Source organism: Spodoptera frugiperda, chromosome 20 (genome assembly GCF_023101765.2).
Source record: "Spodoptera frugiperda isolate SF20-4 chromosome 20, AGI-APGP_CSIRO_Sfru_2.0, whole genome shotgun sequence".
NCBI lineage: Eukaryota > Metazoa > Arthropoda > Insecta > Lepidoptera > Noctuidae > Spodoptera > Spodoptera frugiperda.
In genome coordinates, this window is record NC_064231.1 from 2,634,117 (window position 1) to 2,656,504 (window position 22,388).

At 34.7% G+C, this 22,388-nt stretch overlaps 1 protein-coding gene across 1 annotated transcript in view; it reads right to left on the reverse strand.

The window, feature by feature from the left end:
- Positions 1-21,913, reverse strand: part of LOC118280468 (ATP-binding cassette sub-family G member 8) — a 55,065-nt gene extending 33,152 nt beyond the window's left edge. Inside the window, exon 1 of the mRNA XM_035600517.2 lies at positions 21,655-21,913. The gene's annotated coding sequence lies outside the window, so the exon portion shown is untranslated. The remainder of the gene's footprint in view (positions 1-21,654) is intronic.
- Between the last annotated feature and the right edge of the window lie 475 nt (positions 21,914-22,388).

The window sequence follows — 22,388 nt, forward strand, 5'->3', positions numbered from 1 at the left end:
GCTAAAACTCAAGAACGACAGGACCGATTGGGATAATTTAGGTCTTGAATTATTTTTGTCCAGGGAAGATTTAAAAGGTGAGAAAAAAGGTAGATTTCTTTAGTAGAACAAGTATCAATCCTACATCATACAAAACAGCAGCAATTAAAAAATAATTTTCGAAAACGAAACGAATTCCAAAATAATACTTTCACCGACTATGAGACTAATAAAACGGAAAACGAAACCCGGATACCAAAACATAAACGATTTCTCTATATTAATTTTAAGCTTTAAGAAAACTCTAGTGGCTTATGGACTACAGTAGAGACACTAACATAACTCAAAAATAATTATTATATTCAATCTTTTTAAGCCCGCCACAACCTCCTAAAATCGCTGCAACTCCTGTAAGCTAGTACAGTAGATACAACCATGAAAACACCGGAACACTGAAGTCCGGCGCGTTCCAAGGACATGAAAGACTGTCTTGGATCCCGCAACGAAATAAATCAGAAGATATTATAAAATAAATCAAAAGAGTAAATAAAAAAAAATGATAGTTTCCATCAAAATTAAACTTTACCTGTATCCATCCGATACATGAATTAAAAGCAACCTAAAGATACACAAAAGGTAAAAATTGCTCCAAAGTTCAATACACGTTCATTGAACAACTACTCGTAAATAAATAAAGTAGGTCTCCTAAAAACGACACGTGCGCCAAGCGGCCGATCAGTGTCATGAGAAAATCACAATGAAGATGTTACGTCGAACGTGCGATGTTACTCGATCGCATCGGATCGGATACGAAACGAGGTCGTTTACCGCACTACGTGACACTGCTGTCATATTGAACGAAAGTCTCTTGTGAACTTCCTATGTTCCCATTTAGACCCGTAGTGTATCAATTAAGTAAATAGCAACAAAGCAACGCAACGTTACGCCTTTTCTTTTATCCCCGAAGGGGTAGGCAAATGTGCTCTTTACGAGACGTAATGCCGCTATACCATGTACAATGTTCACCCATTTTTCACCATTTGTGTTATAAGTCTCATATAATATATCCTATTGGCATATACTGCTACTACTACATCCGTGCTGCTACTGAAAAAATCCCAGTAATAATTTGACAATAATCGCACTTGCGACCACTTGACCAAAGAGGCAGTCGAAATAGAACATTTAAGTATCCAAATGTACGGTTCATGTTATTCCAAAAAACTGGCTGGGCCTGGAACCTGGCGGTTCACCGGGGCTCCAGCTAGGAGCAGGAGTAACAATGAGGTCGTTTTTAGTCAGTAAGAGTCTGACACTCCCTTCCGCCTCACCCAAGGTGGGAGAGAAGAAGACATTTGATGATTTTTCCCCTCTAAATGTAAAGAACTATTCAGTGTTCATATGACCTAAAGGTTTCATGAGGAATATAAAGCTCCTGAAACGATAAAAAATATAACTTTAAAAGTCTCTGCATGTATGGTAACGTAGCAACTCTTTAACGGATGAACCAATTTTAATATGACTTTTTTGTTGGATAGCTGGTTTGCTTATGATGATTCATAGATATAGTTCATTGTACGTATTAAGAGGAAGGGAATTTCCCGGCAGAAATATTTTAGTCTAAATTAATTAATAGATCAAAAATTACTAAAATACCTAGTTGTTTAGTATTCTTTGAAAACAAAGCCGTAGTCACTTTGAATGCAAAAAATGTCAGTTCATTTCCTTAATCAAATAGTTACAATTAAAATGTAACGAATTTTTTAACATTTCAAAGTACTTTAAATAGGTATGCTATGCGGATATAAGAACATTATTCACATTTCCTTATTTTTCTTCTGGTGGAAAAACTATGATTTTAAAGAAACCACGTTTCTTTGTAAAAAATGTAAGGATGTCTGGTCTACGAACGCTTATATGTCGGTTATTAAGTCTCGTAACTCTTGTATTCATTCTCAAAACTGTACCAAGCAATGTTACCAATATCTAACGTTAAAATAAAAACACAAAACATAAGAAAACTAATAGAAAAACAGCAATTAATAGTTCGTTCCGTCGACATCCGCTTGTTCGCTCATAAAACCGATCGACTAAGGCAATTAGCTCTACCACTGTACATAGTGTTGTCGCACAAAAAACTACATTTCGTTCAAACTTCGTGGGATAACAGCAATAATAATCTACATACATACTACATTGTGTGTAGAAATTACTATTCCATGTCCATTCTTAAAGATGCAAATCAAAGATAATATTTTTCCGTTTCTTTCCAAGATATTTATTGCTAGTCAAAGTAAAGATAGTGGCGCATCGGTCGACTGGTTGCAAATGCGACTGGACTTATATTCAGTTTTTCATGAAGAAATCATGTTAATAGCACGAAATCTGGAATAATGACCCGTCTTTTTTAATGGGAGAAAATAATCGAATGACTGCTCCCGCCTATAGGCCGGTTCATTTATCCGGTATCACATAGGATAGGTTCCTGACATAAACCGACTTCACTAAAAAAGTTAAAAATAACTTTAATTTCGGAAGTCGGTGTTTCTCGGTATTATTTGTTTGTTACACCGACTTCCGAAATTAAAGTTATTTTTAACTTTTTTAGTGAAGTCGGTTTATTTTTTTGTAAAAAGTATTTTATTTCACACTTAAAAAAAGTCGGTTAAAATTCTCTATCTCAATAACTACTTTATTTATTAGTATTGTCACAGTCATTTAATTAACTTTATTGTGATTTCTATGTGAGTATGAAGTTCCATTGGCCATTTCTGGTCTTCTTCATCAGTTCCTCTTCAAAGGTTACTTTTTGACTGTAAATGCTTCAATTCTAGATGAATATACCAAAATCACTATATAGTTCCCTATAATATTTGAGGAGTTCCCTCGATTTCTCTAAGATCCCATCATCAGATCCTAACTTGGTGACAATGGGACCACCTCAGAACTATCTACTTTCGAACAAAAAAAGAATTTTGAAAATCCGTCGACAATTGACGGAGTATAACTTTATTGTGATTTCTATGTGAGTATGAAGTTCCATTGGCCATTTCTGGTCTTCTTCATCAGTTCCACCTCTTCAAAGGTGACTTTTTGACTGTAAATGCTTCAATTCTAGATGAATATACCAAAATCACTATATAGTTCCCTATAATATTTGAGGAGTTCCCTCGATTTCTCTAATATCCCATCATCAGATCCTAACTTGGTGACAATGGGACCACCTCAGAACTATCTACTTACGAACAAAAAAGAATTTTGAAAATCCGTCGACAATTGACGGAGTATTCGATGAACAAACATACAAAAAAAAAAAAAACATACAAACAGCCGAACATAGTACCTCCTCCTTTTTGTGAAGTCGGTAAAAACTGAAGAAGAGTAGATAGTGTGTATGTTCACTAGTTTACTTCTGTCTAACTAACATGGCGTAAATGGCATAAAGTTATATTTTAAGTCAGTCTTTTAAAGTATTTTACAGTCCAATCAAAAAGTTGTTAAGTCAATAAATTAAAAGGTGTTAGGCGTTAGGTTAATTGACATCAACAAACGCAGTAATTGCCCTCTTCTTGTTGGCATAATTATATCATTGTAATATTTGTTTTGTGTGTTGTAATCACATTGCAATTTAATTTGTATTGACTATTGTCTTGTTGACGTTGACATTTTTGTTATTTATTACAATCGGCGCATTTGTTTTTTGTAAAATATAAGTACATTTTGCCAATTTATAAGGGATCAGCATTAGAATTAATAACAATTTATAATATCACATCATAAATTATTATAAATTATTACATAATAACAATTTATAATATCGCTTTATGCAATCTTTTCTGAGAAGTTTTAGTCATTACAAAATACTATTTTTTCGTTTGCATTAACGGTCTAAACAGCTTTTCCTCAAATTTCTTGCCTCTTCAGAATACCTACCAATTTTTTGAGCTTCATATAACGTTGCACTTAACTGTTATCAATCTTCTTTTATAGATATCGGATTTTCCTCAAATCGTCCCAAAAATAGATTTACAAACTGAGAATTAGATATCAATTTTGTAGCTGGGGGATTAAATTTCTTGCTCCAAAGCAAAAACCTTTAATTGTATACAGTAAAAAGTTGGATCACCGATGTCAAGCTGGTTTAATCTGTCTCATCCCAAAACTAGTTGTCGATTGACATGTTTATGCTCTAGTTTATAACGTTGTACCGAGTCAGATTCGTTTCGCAGTTGGGAAATGAAAAGGTTAAGATATCATCCGTTATCTTACGGTAACTGTTGAATGTTTGTCGACGCCATCATTCTACTGTCCACATTGTTCTGATTAGCCCAGTTTTCGTGTACTCTAGCCTAAACCAACTTAGCTGTAAAATGTAATTACTCGTGTGAGTCAAATTTTGTTTTTATTGTTCACGCAACGGGTGATGTTGTTTAGATGCTAATTTTTCTAGTTATGATACGTTTTATTATAGACTTTGTGACTCTGGACAAACGTTGGATCTTTTATACAACAGTTTATAGGCAAAAAATCCAATTTCTTTTCATACTATGAATTTTCCTTTAAATAGCTGCAAATACATTACAATACTTTATTTTACTTCTCCTTCTGCGAATGTTGGTGTGTTTTTGTTTATGTTTCTTATTCAATCACCTCAAAATAGTTGAAGAGATCGGTATGAAATTAGGAACAGGAGTGGAATAACACATAGTCTACTATATAATTATGATTCTACGAGAATGCGGGCGAAGCCCAGAGCAGAAGCTAGTATGAAATGAAATGGAATTCTGTGGCCATGTTAATATAAGCTGGGACCTTGCATTTACAATTATCATAATTATCAGGCCGTAAACTAAAACACGGTGAACACTCACCCCAGCAACATTTTTAACATTGATAATTTTGTAGATACATAGTTATAACTAAATTATCTTCATAGAGTTCATACTCTTAAATATTTGGTTTCTTTTATACTGTTTCAGACTCTGAATCATTTATTGATTTTTTTATGGGACAAGCTCCTCTCATACCGCTGCAACTCCTGTTAGCCAGGATCTACAGTAGATACAACCATGAAAACACCGGAACACTGAAGTTTGGCGCGTCTCAGGGAAATGAATGACTGTCTTGGATCCCACAACGAAATAAATCAGAAAATATTGTTAGAGGAGAAGAAAAGAAAATTATAGTTTCCATTTATTTTATTGCATTATGTATTTCGACCTGATTGTTATTAATCTCCAAAGATTTCTTTGTCATCAACCAGATCCTCTGACACTTGCAAGGTTTAGACGGCCTCCAGACCATGCCTTATTTTTAATCCATTGTCTACCTAGACCTCAAGTTTAGCTTTCGCTTACAATGATGTTATTGGTCCAAGTATTTCATCCAAATGACTTTTTGGAGGAAAATTGGACAGTGCAACATTCAAAACAAATTAGTCATACCTTACAAATACCTTAACTGCCACACTCAGATTCATTTAATGCTTACTTAAACTATTCCTTAGTAACGATTTTGTATGGAAAACAATTGCTAAGGACTGGGTTAAGTAACCATTAAATGACTCTCTCGCGAGTTAGTCATGTTTGTTAAAACCTGTGCCGTTAATTTACCTGATAGTGTTAAAATTCTAGTCAATAGGTATCTATCAAGTTTTCCTCCTTTTTCCACATAATACTAAGAAGTAATTGGACAATGGACATCGTCATCCAACCGACCCCCGATTGAATCGACCGTAAAGGTTATTTACACGACCGATTAGACACAAAGGTTCTAATGCAGCCTATTACCTAGCAATTGAATACTTACCAATACAAACCCGAGAACTAGGAGGTAACGATGGCATTTTATTATTCTTTTACACAAAGACACAATAGGGATGATGACGGGGTATAAAAATTAAAAAAATATTTATTTAGGAGTCCGTCAGTTAGGTGATGAAAAAATATTAGACACGTATTTTTTTATTTTGTCATATAAGATAACAATATTTTGGTTGTATTTTTAATTTGAATCGTTATTTTTTTCCTGTTATTCATGCAACATCAGGCTTAAGCAGTTGATTACAACTTTTATTACATAAAACAAACATTGGATTCGTTCGTTCGGACCGTTCCGTTTACACCCTGTATAATAAAAAAATACAACTACAATCTACATACCTACTAGGTACTTACATTGTAAATTCCTAGTACATATTTCTTCAAACCTAAGTTCCGTTTTGTACGGGACATTAGAACTGTAAACAGAATACAGACCACCATAATTGCAAAGTTCAGTGAGAAATAACACACATTTCATATAACTAGTGGTCGCCTAGTGGCCGAAATTCGACCATATATGATTTAATTTACAATACCACTTAACGTACGTTGAAGGATAATTTTTATTTAATTCAACCTCTTTATTAAAACTCTTTTCATATGAGACGTGAGAATATCATCGCAATGTCTGTCAATTATGACATTTTGTCAAATACGATCAGATACTATGCATGTGTGTGTAATGTTTTATTTATTGATTTAATGTACTTTATAAGCATTATTTTTGAAAAATATTAGCGCTATGCACTTCTCCTACACATAAACTATTAGTGTACTAAATTTTATGCTCCTACGTCCGCGCAATTATCGTAAAAAGTGGTCCAAAGTTTTTGCATCACGTATTAATATATAGATTTGCGTCATATGGATTGCGACGGTAAGTGATCCGTAATGCACAGTTATATTATGTGACAACCAACCAATGCTTAATATGTAGCCACTATTACTTGGATCAAAGATTGCGTTATGTTTACAATTTCACGGTAAATCGAGCATTTGCGACAGTGGCGCCTCCTAGGGTAAATTATTGCGTAATAACAAGTGCTGTTCGTTTTCGACATCATTTATTTATTTATTTCACATATTACATTTGCCATTAAAGAACGTAGGTCTAATGCAACATAATAATATAAATTAAATAAATTTCTACACACGAAAAAATATAGTCTATTATATCTATTTAAAGGTTTAACACATTAAATGCTTGCATGATGAGATCATTGTATGCAGTAAATAACTACAAATATAAGCTCATAATAATAAAAAAGCAGGTGACATAACTTGATCTTGCTTTGTATATAAATTATTCGTATTACTTTTATTTCTGTTGATATCAATAACAAACACTCATTCAAGTCTTTGACCTGATGCTAATCAATTCTACAATTTAAAAATAAAAATTAAGGTGTTAATGTTTGAATAGTTTTATTATACACAAGTTTTTTTTGCATAACTGCCTATTAAATATGGCAATTATAATTACATTTGGCATTTAAATTGACCATGTCTTTCATTATGGTAGTAAGTAATCAACGAAATCACACCAAACCAGTTTTAGAGTTCAGGATTTCTCGGATTTCTCATATTTTATGTTCATTGCGCGTTTTTGGAACGAAGAATGCAGGCTTTCTCTCTCTTGATATCATCCGAATGACATTTTTTTTTTTATCTTATCGTTTAAATTCTACATTTTAGTGAAATTTTCAAAACGAGAATGTCAAACTTCTTTAAATTTGGCGCCAAAAATCCATGAAGAATATTTTTTACTTTTTATTCTACGTAAGACTGGCAACGATCCTAGAACATACAGCCGACTGTATTGGCTGTATACCCTAAGCTGTGATGTTCGAAAGTTAAAAGGGGGACGTGCGACGCGCTCCATCAGGCATACAAAACACAAGAACAGCTGAGCTCGTCGCGGGTGAGAGCAATGTAACCTTGATGCGACCAAAGAAAGCGTCCGGAACGATCGGCGAGATGCCAATTAAACGGAATACGAATAGACGTTAAGGTGAAATCACAGAGTGCAACCTCTTTTAACGTAGACAACGCTAACGTGCTTAGAGTTCGAATTTTGAAATAAAAAATAGAAATTCCAATGCCAATAGAATCGCTTGAAATTGAATTGGTAATGAATCTAAAGCGTATTTATAAAAAATACAAATTCATTCATTTGTGAAGATTGCTTTTAATCTTCATTCATTAGTATTTTATCTAGTTTATTACGAAAATGGACAGATCTTAGATATTAGGTATCAAATTAATTACGTTTAGATAATAGTTACGATTTCTCAAGGAGCAAAAGTAGTTAAAATTGAATAACAGCCGCCATTTTATAGCTCTCTGCTTTCGTCGCGGTCAATCAACATTGCATTTAATTTTGGATCGAATTTTGCTGAATTGGAACCTTGACATTATGTGGAGGGCCGAATTCTTGAAAATATCTGACCCCATAAATCATATATTAAATGGCTAACGACATTTTATTGATTGTAGGCGGAATCTAGATTAACCTTATAAAGTGGTAATTTATTTAATTTGTTTAATGCTACGGCATTTGCATTCCAAATGAATGCAAGGACGCAATCCGATTTCGGAAAAGGTCCTTAATAACCAAACCATAGACAACAATAAACAAACAGGATAAAAAAAACAAACGCACGTTTGTCTGTGGAAGTGGACGCCATATTAATATTTTTATGGCGCGCAATTATTTGGTAACACGACCTTACTCAATGTCAGAGTGGTGTCCACTACGTAATTATAGGCTATCATCACCTGTTTGATAAATATTCTAGACACGTACATTGACAGCTGATAGGACGTATAAGTAAAGGTCAAGCTATAACACTTCAATGACAAAATATGTACATTAAATACCAATCGCAAAGAGAAACAAAAATTGTTTGATGCAATACAAGTACAAAAACTTTGTCAAAATAACTTGACTAATGGTTTAAACACAGTGTAGTAAGTAACCAATAATTCAATTTTGGGAAAAGGCCAGACGCAAGAAGAATAAATACACCTCTCGTCACATAGACGCTCAAGCATTTCTTAAGCGATTTGATACATGCTTACATCAGCGACATTATTCTTCGTCCAATATTCCTTACTTGGAAACGGCAGATGTGCTATCAAATAGCGACTAATGAAAATTTTCTCCTGTATACGCATTTAGAGAAATTCTATCCACAATAATTCAACTTATCATTGGCATAGATCAAAAGTTAAAATAGAACGTGGATCGGTTTGGCATCGACACTAATCCACATCGGATCACTGTTCCGATAAAAATGTAAAACAATGGCGCCCGTTCCGTTCGCCGGCACTCTTGCGCATGTAACGTACCAAGCTAGGAAACTATCCTGCATTGTGAAACACACGTTGTAAATTATATTAATTTGTACCTATTTAAAAACAAAAATAGGCGATACTAATCTTCAGTAAGCCTTGGTTCTGAAGTTGCGTAAAGTGCAATTGTGTTAACTAACAATTAAGTAGAATGCAGCAAACGTTTAGCGTAATGCTACGACTAGGTGTTCAGGTCTGATGCACAGGTGAGAATGTTAGAAATAACTTATGTCGTACAAGGTAATCTGTGCATACCTATAATCAAGAGGCCTTCTCAATAATCAGCACTTTTAAAAGACTCCAATTAAATATCTCTTTTATTGAGCGTATTTTTTACGTACCCCAAAATAGTGCAAGGTTTTTGGCATCGCAACTTTTACAGAAGCAAAGTTATTAGTGTCCTTAGTATGGTAGTATATTGTACAATATACATGTACAATTATATGTCAATTCCTTCGAGATATAGGCAATGATTTCATGTCTAGGTCGAGGCTTAAACAGACATATTACAGCACGACAGTATCCACAACTTAACCGCAAAATGGCAATCAAACGTACTCTTATTTCACCTTCCACACACAATCAAAATTACAAAATTCACGTCCCTAACCTCACGTCAATATTGGCGGTCATTGTACAAATTTCAAAATGGAGTAACTCCCAACTTTTAATAAATTGTATCGAATTACTTAACCGGTTTTATGGTCCATTGTTTCGCTAGGGACTATGTTACAAACGTGCGAGAATTCGTTGCTAAGGTGGAGTCTAAAATAAAGCGTAGCTTAGGAGAAAATATATTTTTTATTTCATTTCCTCAGTTTTCTTAATAGCGATTTGATTTATCAGTGCAAGTGTGGTCAATTTATAAGTATTCTATACAAAAACACTCTACTGAGTTTGAATGATAGATCCATGGATATAATTGTAATATTACTGTGGGTCGATCTATAAAGTTGTTGGTAATGAAGATCAAGCTTATTGACGTGCTATGAGCGTTCTATGTCCAGCAGGCTCTAGTAGATCAGCTGCCCTACTAAGTAGAGGATAGAAACGGACATCATTATAATTGATCAAAAAAATTTAAGTGTTTAAGCAAAAATATAGCATAGCCAAGTACAAATAGTGGTTAAACTCCCTAACTGCGTTCGGAGACAAAATGCTATCACTATGTGATGTACACAATTTATTGTGAGAACCATCTTGTTATTAGGCGCCATTTGGTAGTTCCCGCTATAAATCCCGTTCGCTTATATGCAAATCACCGGTATTGTGGAGACGAAAAACGATAGCAATTTCGCCATATCGCTTTTAGACTATCGGTTTCCTGAAAGTCTATCTTAAGTGCTATAAATTAAGGTGCTATTTTGTTTTGTAGATGTTAGATACTTTGTGGAGATTTTATAGTAACTACTTTCGATTGCATAATCCTATATTGTAATTTGTACCTGATACATATAGTGGAGATTTTATAGTAACTACTTTCGATTGCATAATCTAATATTGTAACTGATACATACACACAACTTTCTGAATTTGTTAAAGCAAAGACATTCTAAAAATAAAATCCCATAAATAGTCCCAAGATCAAGCTTTCAAATACTTAAATAAGCCGAACGATAGCAGCTAGAACTTAGCTATTATTTAATTTTAACATCATAGGAAGAAATCAAACAAAATAGAAAAATTACAAACATTAGTTGCTATCACCAAGCCCGAGTAACCGAATTAATATTCCGTACGTTCATTGTTTATTTTCTGTTATAATAGTGAAATGAACCGTAAAATCGTTGAGTTTTCACAAAACGTCCGTAATAACAAATTAGAGAGTCGGTATGTCTGTCCGTTCGTGCAGCGGATGTTAGTGGATGCGTTCATATGGGCGTCAGTTTCCGTTTTAGGACATTACGCATTTTAATTTGAATATCAATATCGTTTGTCTGTCATATACAAAATTGGCTTTTAATTTTTATAAATCGTTTTGTCACGAGATTTGAGCATGCTAGGAATAATATGTTAAATACAGTTTTACGTGTTGCATTCGAAATTCTAACCACTGAGTCATTCCGGAGCTGCGGATTGCCTAGCAGGTTACCGATGCTCCGGCTCGAAAAGCAGGAGTAGGAACAGGGTGGTTTTTAGTCAGTGAGAGTCTGACACTCCTTCTCGAAAGAAGACATTGGATGAAAATCCTGAGTCATCGAGTATTGTGATTGTAACTAGTGTTTGTAGCGTAAAAGATAAACTTTCAAGTACTAATAAAATAAAACTATACCTACATTTTTAGAACTAACATTTGGACTTTATAACGTTGAATGAAACGACTGGAAAAACCCTTATTTATTGTCGGAACAAAGTATGCGGAAAAGAAGATTTGACAGACAGAGTTGATTGAGTCACCGGGAAGCCTATACTCATACTACTACATATATTGATATTTATTTATTGTGCAGAAACCACAAAACTTATATTATCCTTATACATACTATAGCATCTTAAGACCACAAATAAAAAAGCAGCAAGGCCACTGTCCCAGTAGCTCAGTAGCTCGTGTATGACGCAATGATGCCATCATCCCACGTCTCCGGTGTCAATGCCACCGCTAATGAACACATGATAGCTTAATGATTACATACTCGGATACATCTGTAATCAAAGTCTTTTGCTACGTACTTACTTCTAAGATTATAGGGAATGATATAGAGAAGACTATCTATACACATGTCGATATGGCTATTTTAAGATTAATAGATAAGTTCAATGACATTATATTATGTAGACGATTGTCGGACGGTTACTTATGTATAGAAAGAAAGAAAGAAAAACAATTTATTTGCACCGTTACAAAAATAATTAACATTAGATAATTGATCAAAAATAAAATAAAATAAAAGTATACATAGCACAAAAAGGCCAGACGTTTATTCATCTTTGGAAGTCAGACAGCAGCGTGGTAACGTCAGAGTACATTTATCACCAGTCACCACCCCTACTCTAAGACGAGACTAAAAGGAACTGCACATTTGACAGAGATTGGGCGACAGCGACCTCCAGTCCGCTTGCTAAGCATGAAGACATGGCAAACCTCTTTATAAAGAAGCCTATACCAGTAGCAGTCCACTGCTTGTATCTTAGCAGTCCAAGAGATGTTGATGTTGTTATTGAAAAAACAACTTTATGTATGTACAACTGATGACACAATTTCGAAAAGACAATCCCAACAATGGACTCTAATAAATAAAAAAAAACTTATATCCATCCATCGATTGACCGCGGCCTTACAACATCAGTTCACAATGGTAACCTTTCTTCAACTTCAACAATAAAAACAAACGGATCGATGTCATATATTATATTGGCGTGTTAACTAATAGAAATTGTGATTTATTCGCAGCAAGATACGATCGATCATCGATTGCAGTCACCTAGATGCGCGACCTCGGATGCGCAAAATAATAAATTGCCAACAAACAATGGAGTTGCGTAAGAGTACGCATCATTGGCTGGTTTGTGGCAGCGCCTGCGCGGCTGTATGGAGTTCACGGTTATTCACAATTTGTAGGACTTACCTCATAATAATTGTTATCAGTAGGTGGTGCCTATGTGATGTGACGCCATCATTAGGTAAAAAGGTTCGCAAAAAATATTTACGAGATAATTCATAGTGCTTCAAAATTAGATACATGAAAATGGTTTTCAGGTTTTTGTATTTTATATGTATTATTTAAAATAGGAAAAAGTGCAGTCGATTTATAAGCGAAAAAAGGACCAAATACAGCCCTATTGTTGTCAGATCATTGATAGATATACCTACCTATTACATTAACCTTACCACCAGTTTAAATAATGATACAAATCCTAATATTAAATAATCTATTTCCATAATTTGTAAGCTACATTATAAACCTTGTATGCCTAAAATAGGAATGGTATGCGTCTTACAATCAAAAACATGTATTGATGACTCATTGGTTTTTCTTGAAATATGATCTTAAAAAACATTTAGTTATTTTTGATTGTGTATACTGTATAATAAACTCACGCGGTTACCTATAATATTTATACAAAGAAAACTTTAACTAAGCTGTTCCTTAATATTTTGCTAAACGACAAAATTATGGTGCGAAGTCCACTCGGCTTAGACATGTAGTGTAAACCAGACCAAAAATGACTTCCAAGCAATTTTCACCCTTAAATCTCATTTCCAAATACACTATAAACAAAACACACTCAATATCAACTAGCAAAAGCCTACAAAGTATATATTCCGCAACACGTATTTTTATGCACAACGTAGGTAAACTAGGTTACCTAGGTATACCTAGTACTCACACAAACACATAAGATATCGCCGTACAATAGAACATGCTTTGCTAAGCGGGTCAATGACTTGCTTTATCATCAGGTTCTTGTTGAACAACCAGTAAAGGTACACTCGCTCATATAATTGTCACTTTATATTTCTCTAACCATTGAAAATTCCAACTTTCTTTACGAAAGTCTTTAAAGAAAATTGTCATTCTTGGCAATATATCAAGATAGACTGACCATTGCACCTTTGTCTATAGATACAGATACTTGGATAGCAATAATTACAAAATATTATGGGTCTTTTCAGTTTTTTTAGTATATAATGAACACGATAGGCAATAAGCTCAACTCTTCACATGACACTCATGGCCTAACGGGTGGTAAGAGTTGGTACATTATTTAAATGCCCAGTTTCACCCAAGCCAACCCCGTAGAGGATCAAAAAGGCATGGAATATGGATACTGCAAATGCTACATATGGTTATATAAAAATAAATTGAATTTTGGTCTTGAATTATTTGTGAAAGTCCAGGGAAGGACTTAGGTAAGAAAAAAAAATGTTGAGGTAGTACGAAGTTTGTCGGGCGAACTAGTATTTTATAAAGTCTACAATACTATCTATTCCCTCCACAATTCAAATACAAGTGCTAGATAAACTATTCTTGGCTGAACCCGTTAGACCTGTCGGAAAATAAATACTATTCCGTTTTCCTTGCGTGGGCTTAACGAAAGGGGAATACAATCTACTTATCCGATGTTCCATTTATCGCGATGTAGTTCAAAGTAAGTAGGTAAATTTTCAATAAATCTTCTTTTACATAAAAAATAATTTATCTTCGTTAATCTCACTAAAACTCGAAAACGACTGGACTGATTTGGTTCATATTGGTCTTGAATTATTTGTGGAAGTTCGCAGAAGGTTTAAAAGGTGATAAAAATATTAGGGCAGTAGGTATGACGTTTGCCAGGTCAGCTAGTTTACTAATAAAAATAAAGAATTAACATTCTGAACGACGTGGTTTTTCCCACAACCGAAACGATTATTATCCAATCTTAGACTGAAATCACTGAAGCGATCTAGAATTTTGAAATATGTTCAATGAGAGAAAGATTTTGGATTGAGACTCATTAATTAATTCATTAAAATTGGCGTTAAGACACTCTTTAATTTATCTTGTTAGCTTTTATGTTACAGTTCTTTTAAGTGTGCTTAGTCCCTAAGTCAATAGACACGACTAGTTATCACGAATTCGCATAATTATAACGACAACAATTGTAACCCCGACCCTTCGTGTTCACGACACTTCAACACTTTCCTTCTTTGAAAGAAAGCTATTTGTCTTCGTTGTGTTAAGTATTATTACTGCTTATTTCGTAATAAGTACCTTAGTTAACTGTTACTATTAAATTAGATAAGTTAAACTATTTTTAATAGATGAGAGACTGTTGCCTGATACCATGTTTCCAAAAAAATATCTACCTAACACTATATTATACACTGCCATTTCTTTTTTTGACAGATGTCATGACCGGGGTTAATGATCTTTTGACATTTTTAAATCTAACTAGCAAAGTCGGCGAACTCCGTTTCGCCACCACTGATTTTCCCTGTATTCATTCTCTTTAATTTTTCCAGTTTTCTTTGCTATAAACCTCACGGAGCCCGAGAAGTTTCCAACGAATGCAAAATTGTGGTTCGTGCGTTCTGGAGTTATAGCGTCAGGAAGGAAAACCCGACTTATTTTTATATAATAGATTATAGTTATTTAAAAATCTAATAATGAAGTATTAGAAATTAATAAGGAAAATATAATATTACGCATATTTAACTCCTAATGCGAGTTCTTCAGTTATAAAGGACGCTTTCTTCTCTACCTTGGAAAGCTAGTTAGTCCGGTTGCTCGCAGTCAAGTTTACGTATATAATATAAATTTATTATATTGTTATGTACGGATCTGACCCGGTCCGAGGTTGTTAGACGAAGAACATGAGATAAACAGTGTCATAATCTATGCGATTTCTCGTATATATAAGTTTATAGTATTAGTCATGTTTTGACAGAAACAGTTTAGTAAATATGTATCAATGTAAATAAAAATGAATCGCTAAATGTAGGTACGCGTATAACTTCTAAACGATTTTACCAAAATAGATGATGTTTGTTAAAGTATTTATACAAAAAAAATATAGAAAAACATAACCCTCCTTCTGGCGCAGTCGGGTAAAAAGACTTATTTTTTCTACTTTTAAATGTTGAAGGCAGAACGATATTTGCCAAGCCAGCTAGTTTTAAATAAATCTTTCTCAGGGGTTAGGAAACTAGAAGCTTTCTACTCATTAATTTATAAAACTCTACACATTAATACATTTACTACTGAACTGGAGACAAATCCACAATCTCACAATCAGTGATAGCACGGAGCCTTGAATTGTGCCATGAGGTAATTACTAAAACAAATAAAAAAAAACAAAGCACATTTTTGCTCCAATATTATACTCAATAAATTTGAAAGGTCACAATTAAGAATAGAAGCTATTGTGTATTTATATTATGATAATATATCATATGAGATATGACATAACAGAATATTTGGGCACTAAACAAATCAATGTGATGAATTAAACTAAACAATCCTGACTCCTAAAACTGCGTTCTAATTACCACAAACAAGCTCCAATAACACAATCTCACAAAGGAAATACCAATCGGCAGTATGTTATGTTTGGTAATTTTCAAAACAAATCGTTGTATTAGGAAACATGGCAATAGTGAAGATGCCTTACAAGTTACAAATCTTAAAGTGTTGGGCAGCGGTTCCCAACTGTCGGGCCGCTGAAGGCAAAATATTGTCCGGGAAATGAAAAAACAAACATAAGATGTGTTGTCACCTCTTTCCAATGTACAAGGTTAAGCTCCAATTAAATTTCTATCAAAGGAGACAACTGAGAGGAGCAACTAATTCCTATAATTCAAAAGTTCCATGTTTATGAAAATGAACTCCACGACTCCAAAAATGTTAGTGATACGACATAAAAAAGTAATAGTAGTAATAGTTGTCCATACCTTAACTTTAAGGTATAGGGCTCACCCTACACGGGTCTTATAACACAAATGGTGAAAAGTGGGCGTACATTGTATAGCGGCATTACGCGCCTTTATGTACAACTCTGCCTATCCCTTCGAGGATAACAAGCGTTAAATTGTACCCTAACTTTACTAGCATAATATAATAGCGGTCCGTGACAAAGAAAAGGTTGGGAAGCTCTGGTGTAGCGTATCGCATTTTACGTAAGATAGTGGTTGGTAATGGCAGGTAATGGGTAGCGGGACTGAAGCCATGATTGCAGGTTCCATACATAACATGTCACACTGACAGCCTGTAGAAAGTAGACGCTACTTACTCACTGTGCTATCGTTACGGACTACAGTTTTGAATATGCGATTCTAAATGGCTACTGTTTAAAACATGGTATAGGTAGGCAGGCTGGATAAATTGGTACGAATATTTTGGTACAATCGGTATTGAATTGTGCTGTTTTTGATAATGTTAAATAGGTCAATTTATAGCTGCTAAAAAATGAAAATGGAGCTTATTGGTTCCATCTATTGGGAAGATATTATATGTCTATCGGTGGACAGTAACAAGCGAATGAAAACTGAGAGCACATCTATGACATCAACAGCCTATACGTGGCCTCTAAATGCCTCTTCTCGTATGCAAAAGGTTTGCAATTTCTCAATGCGGGTTGGCGATTTCAAACTTATAATTAGAAATTGTAAGCCCAGGTTTCCTCACGATGTTTTCCTTCACTGTGTGTCAGTGGTGTCTAAATAATTTTAGAAAGTACATAGGTATAATTCGGAAAAAGTCACATTGGTACAAGTACTGAAGCGACATGAGAGCAAACTTTAATATTTTGAAAAATAAAATCCAATCTTTCGACACAAAAACCACATTCTTTCAAAACAGAACATTTCATCCATCTGTTAACCTAAATAACAGCTGCAATACCTTTGGTTTTAGAAGTACATTTTGTATGCACATATTGTGCTAGTTACCCATTAGATAACACAAGTGGAGCGAATGAGTTCATTGCTCAAATGCGGCATAATAACTTAACGCGAAATTATACTAACTGCCAAATTATACTCTTAAGAAACTAGTGCGCCTCACCATCAACGATTACATCACTACTTACCATCAGGTGGGATGTAGTCAAGCATTAGTTTTTGTCGAATAAAAAAAAAAAAAAAAAAACACTCAGAGACATTTAATGGTTACTTAACTATTCCTTAGTAAAGATTTTGTATCGAAAACAATCGTTAAGGACTGGATTAAGTAACCATTAAATTACTCTGAGTACGGCGGTAAGTTAGACATATAAATGCATGCCCGATCCGGAGCTCCGGACAACGTAAAAGGTTACCGGGGCTCCGGCTCAAAGCAGGAGAAGGAACGGGGTGGTTTTTAGTCCGATGATTTTCGCCCCTCAAAAAAAAAGACATACATATAAATGCATGAAGTTCTGCCATAATTATGTTGTCAAATGCAATAGTGTTGGTTGTTTGTGAACTCGGTTCGCGTTACCGTTTTCGTTGAATATATGTAGGTACGTAGGTAGGTAGGTGTCTACTCATGTTCAATGTCTCTAAGAATTATGCGATTTTGTTGTGTCTTTCATACTTGCAAGTTCAGGTTACCGTTGAAACTAATGTCAATTAAGGCCTTCTAATCGTTACACTTAACTTTTTCCATGAATACTAATACAGTGACTGAAATCCTTTTTGCTAGGAGTGCAAGTTGCATTTCATTTACCTCCTTGGTTTGATTTTTATTAGTAAAAAGTCGTAGACTTTCTTTATGGTATAAGCCAGTAAACGAGCAGATGTATCACCTGATGGTAAGTGATCACCGCTGCCCATGGACACCCGAAACACTAGAGACATTACAAGTGCGTTGCCGGCCTTTTGTGGGTTAAGAATTTAAGGGTTGTTGGGGAATCAGTGATTGGGAAGGGGGTAATAGGACCTCCGAAAAACACACATAACGAAACACAGTGCAAGCGTTGTTTCACATCGGTTTTCTGTGAGGTTGTATCGCTCCGATCGAGCTGGCCCATTCATGCCGAAGCATGGCTCTCCCACACTTAAATACGACTGAAGAGTTTGAAGCCTTTGGCTAGCCCTCCCGAGTCTACTGTTGCTGTCCATAAAAAGTAATTGACGCATAGCAGAAAAGTAGTAGAGAAACAGTACAGTACAGAATAAAATGTTTGCCAATACATACTTAAGTACATACATACGTATGTTCCTACCAGATCTAACATTGTAAGTGAAAAATTATAAGAATTATGAACATGGTCAGTCATGGTCTGTCGCGGGGGCAACCACATTTAATTGGATCTTAGCTCACGATGTTCGAAACAGACCGAGGAGTTAGTTCTAAATATTAATTTGAAGAATTAACTAATTTTTTAAGGTCAGTCTGGTGTTAGTTTGGTAATACGCAGACGGCCCAGATACTTACATTGTTATAATTATGTAGGTTCAATAGTAGGAATAAGTAATGGTACGTTTATGTAAACGTATCAAATAGATTGACTTAACCTTACTTACTTAGACTTAGACTTAAAAGCAAACATGTGTTTGCTTTTATTTCGTTTGATTGCAATTGGTTTGGCTTATCGATCAATTCGATTTATTTGAAATAACTTTTTCCTTATTGGAAATTGTACGTTGACTATCTATATCATTCTATTCGTAGTCTAAATGTATCTGGTTCGACAGTTCACTCGGTATTGTTTAAAAATTAAGTGCCTAATTATGTTAATGATCGTTATTAAATTAAGAAAGAAAAACAGTTTATTTGCACCATTGATTGATCTTTGTAATATTATGATAACTTTAAAATTCATTATTAGGTATGTTATCGTCTTTCTCACGTAACTGTTTGACTAGGAACTCGACTAGTTTCAAGCCATGCTAGAGGCTCATATTCATAAGCAGCATTCCGCGACACACGCGAATTTAACATTGCTTAATTGCTTCTAAACGTTTATTCTTTCAAATGTAATTTATATCTACAATCATTTTGCACGCTAGCCGCGTCAAACCGACCGAGCGAATTAAGGTCTTAAGACTTTAAAAAAACGTTAAACGCTACAAATAAAGTATAATAGCATAGAATAATTGTTTGAATGACGCATCAAATTACTTTTGTATCCGTAATACTAACCTATAACCTCGTTTCATTCAAGATTTTAAGTTCCCATCTTCTATTTGAAGTAAGCTAAGATCATCGTAACTAATTGACAGTTTAGCACTAATATTTTGTCTCAGAATTATTTCACCTTTAAGAAAACTTTGGATTATTAGTGACCAAGTGTGGAAAAGCTTCGATACGAATGGGCCGGCTCGACTGGAGTGATACCACGGCCTCACAGAAAACTAACGTGAAACAACGCTTGCGTTGTGTTTCGTTGTGTGGGTGAGGTTACCGGAGGCCCAATTGCCTCCCTTCCCAATCTTCCCAATCCCCGATTTCCCAACAACCCTTAAATTCCTAACCCCCAAAAGACCAGCAACGCACTTGTAACGCCTCTGGTGATTCAGGTGTCTATAATCGGGAGCGATTACTACCATCAAGTGATCCATCTGCATGTTTACCGCTTTAAATCATAAAAAATCTTTGATGACTCTAATCTACATATTTTAACCAACTTCTCTTGCCGTATCCTAACATTTTTTGAGTCAGTAATCGATCCTTTGCTCAAAACTATTACGCTTCTCTGACTCACCCTAAGATTGACTGTTAGAGACGTTAGGTCCACTAGCCTTTATTTAATGTACAAAAAGTTTAAAGGATATATAATATAGTATAGACAAAGTTAAGATAAATATCAAAATGATGAGGTCAGTGTCTGTCTGAGACATAATACGACACTAGCGCCACACTTTGCCCGCACGGCGAACGTTGACTCACCTGCGCCCGCGATTACAGTTCGTTAACATCTAACCATTGTTTCAAATATATTTCGGCTATATCGAATCATGAGAAACGTCAAGTTGATTTTTTTTTTTGTGTTCAGTAAATATGAACGGATTTTTTTTTTGTTTAAAGTAAATTGGACTATTATAGTGACATCTTTATTCGATGGAGGTAGAAATTATTTCTATCGTCAACAAACTGTTATAAAGATTGGCGATTTTTGATGTAAAGGTTGATATGTAAATAGTGAATAAATGTTTAAAAATAAAATTCTTAGGCTTTAGAGTTTTGTCAACGTTTCTAAGATCCTCTCATAAATGTATCGTTTTACGCAGTGACAAGATTAGTTATTGTTGTTGATAACTAATCTCTGTATAAAAACTGGAGAACGACTGGACCGATTTGCGTAATTTTGGTCTTGAATTATTTGTGGTAGTCCAGGCAAGGTTTCAAAGAATAAAATGTTTGAAGCTAGTGCCTCAGAAATTATTGTGACAGAACCAATTTTACTAAACAAAACGTTGTCGTAGTTTGAATCAATTTTTAATAAACTTTGCACAATAGTTATAATGAATATTTAATTCAGATAGCCGACTGTACCGTCATGGGTTTCTAAATAATCCAGAATAGTAGGACAGAGATTTCTTTGTGAGCTGCAATTTTGCAAGTATCCAACAGCAATTAATGTTTGTGAAGAATTGATTTAAGATAATCCGTGGCTTTAACGGCTCATTGAGGCCTCAGAATGGCCTCATTCCGAACTAAACTATCGCTGTGATCGAAACTTTTTGTTGCAAACATTGATGGTTGGATCAACAACTGCTTGTATTGAGGGCGTGCGATTAAAAAACAAAACCAAATCGTATGGTAAAATAATGTTTATGAAGACCGCAGCTACGTGTTAATTGAGAAAAATATTATAAGTTATAACTCATACTGTTTCAGTAGAACTAGTTTATTAAAACAAAAAATGATGACGAATAACTTCAGTGCTAAATGTATTAATGTTCTGCTGAGCAAACATGTTCATAGTTCAACTAACACCATCGTCTTAATCGTTCTCTCGTGACTGAGAAGTCATGATTTCCTTATTCATATTAAGAATCATAACAGAGACAAGGTTCCCAATTAACTCGCACATATTAAGATGTACAAGTTAGATATAAAAAGTTAAAAACTTTGAACATTTTCATTGAGCTTACCGGTAACACGGCCAACGGGACTCCGGCGCAACACTTCAAACTGAACACAGAATCACTGAGCACAAAACAAATTGACACTAAACTTAAACTCACGATACAATAAAAAAAAACATTTAATTTTTCTAAATGTTATTACAGTTGCTTTATCGTATTATATTCGTTCGTTTCGATAACAGACCTCGTTTCTTTATTAGTTTGTTATTTCTGCGAGTTACCAGCGACTATACGACCGTGCGGACTCGTACTGAGTCAGTGACACTGCGCAAGTCGCCCCCTCTCTCTCACACCCCGCCTCACTCAGGTGAAAAGAACGAGACAACTAATCATTGGAATGCATCAACATAAAGAAGGTAGTATTGCGTGGGTGTCTCGCCTTCATATCAGGTTTTGTTGCGAGTGCGAGAGGGATGGAAATAGTCTTTAGCCTTTCTGAGGTTCACGGTGAGTAAGTGCGGCAACCATGCGTAGAAATTATGTGGAAAAATGAGGCTTTCATTGTTAAGGCGATGTGTTTCGGAACAATAAAAGGTGACGAAAAGAATCGAATCTACCTGAATGATATTTGGTCACCAAAAAAAGATACTCTTACTGGGGCTACTACTACTATAATTGAGTTGGTACTTGATGAAACATTACAAATAAACCTACGCAAATATGAATTTCAGAATATTTCGAATTTCCAACCTCTTATAGAAGTCACAGGATTACTGATAAATCCTATTTACATCAGATAC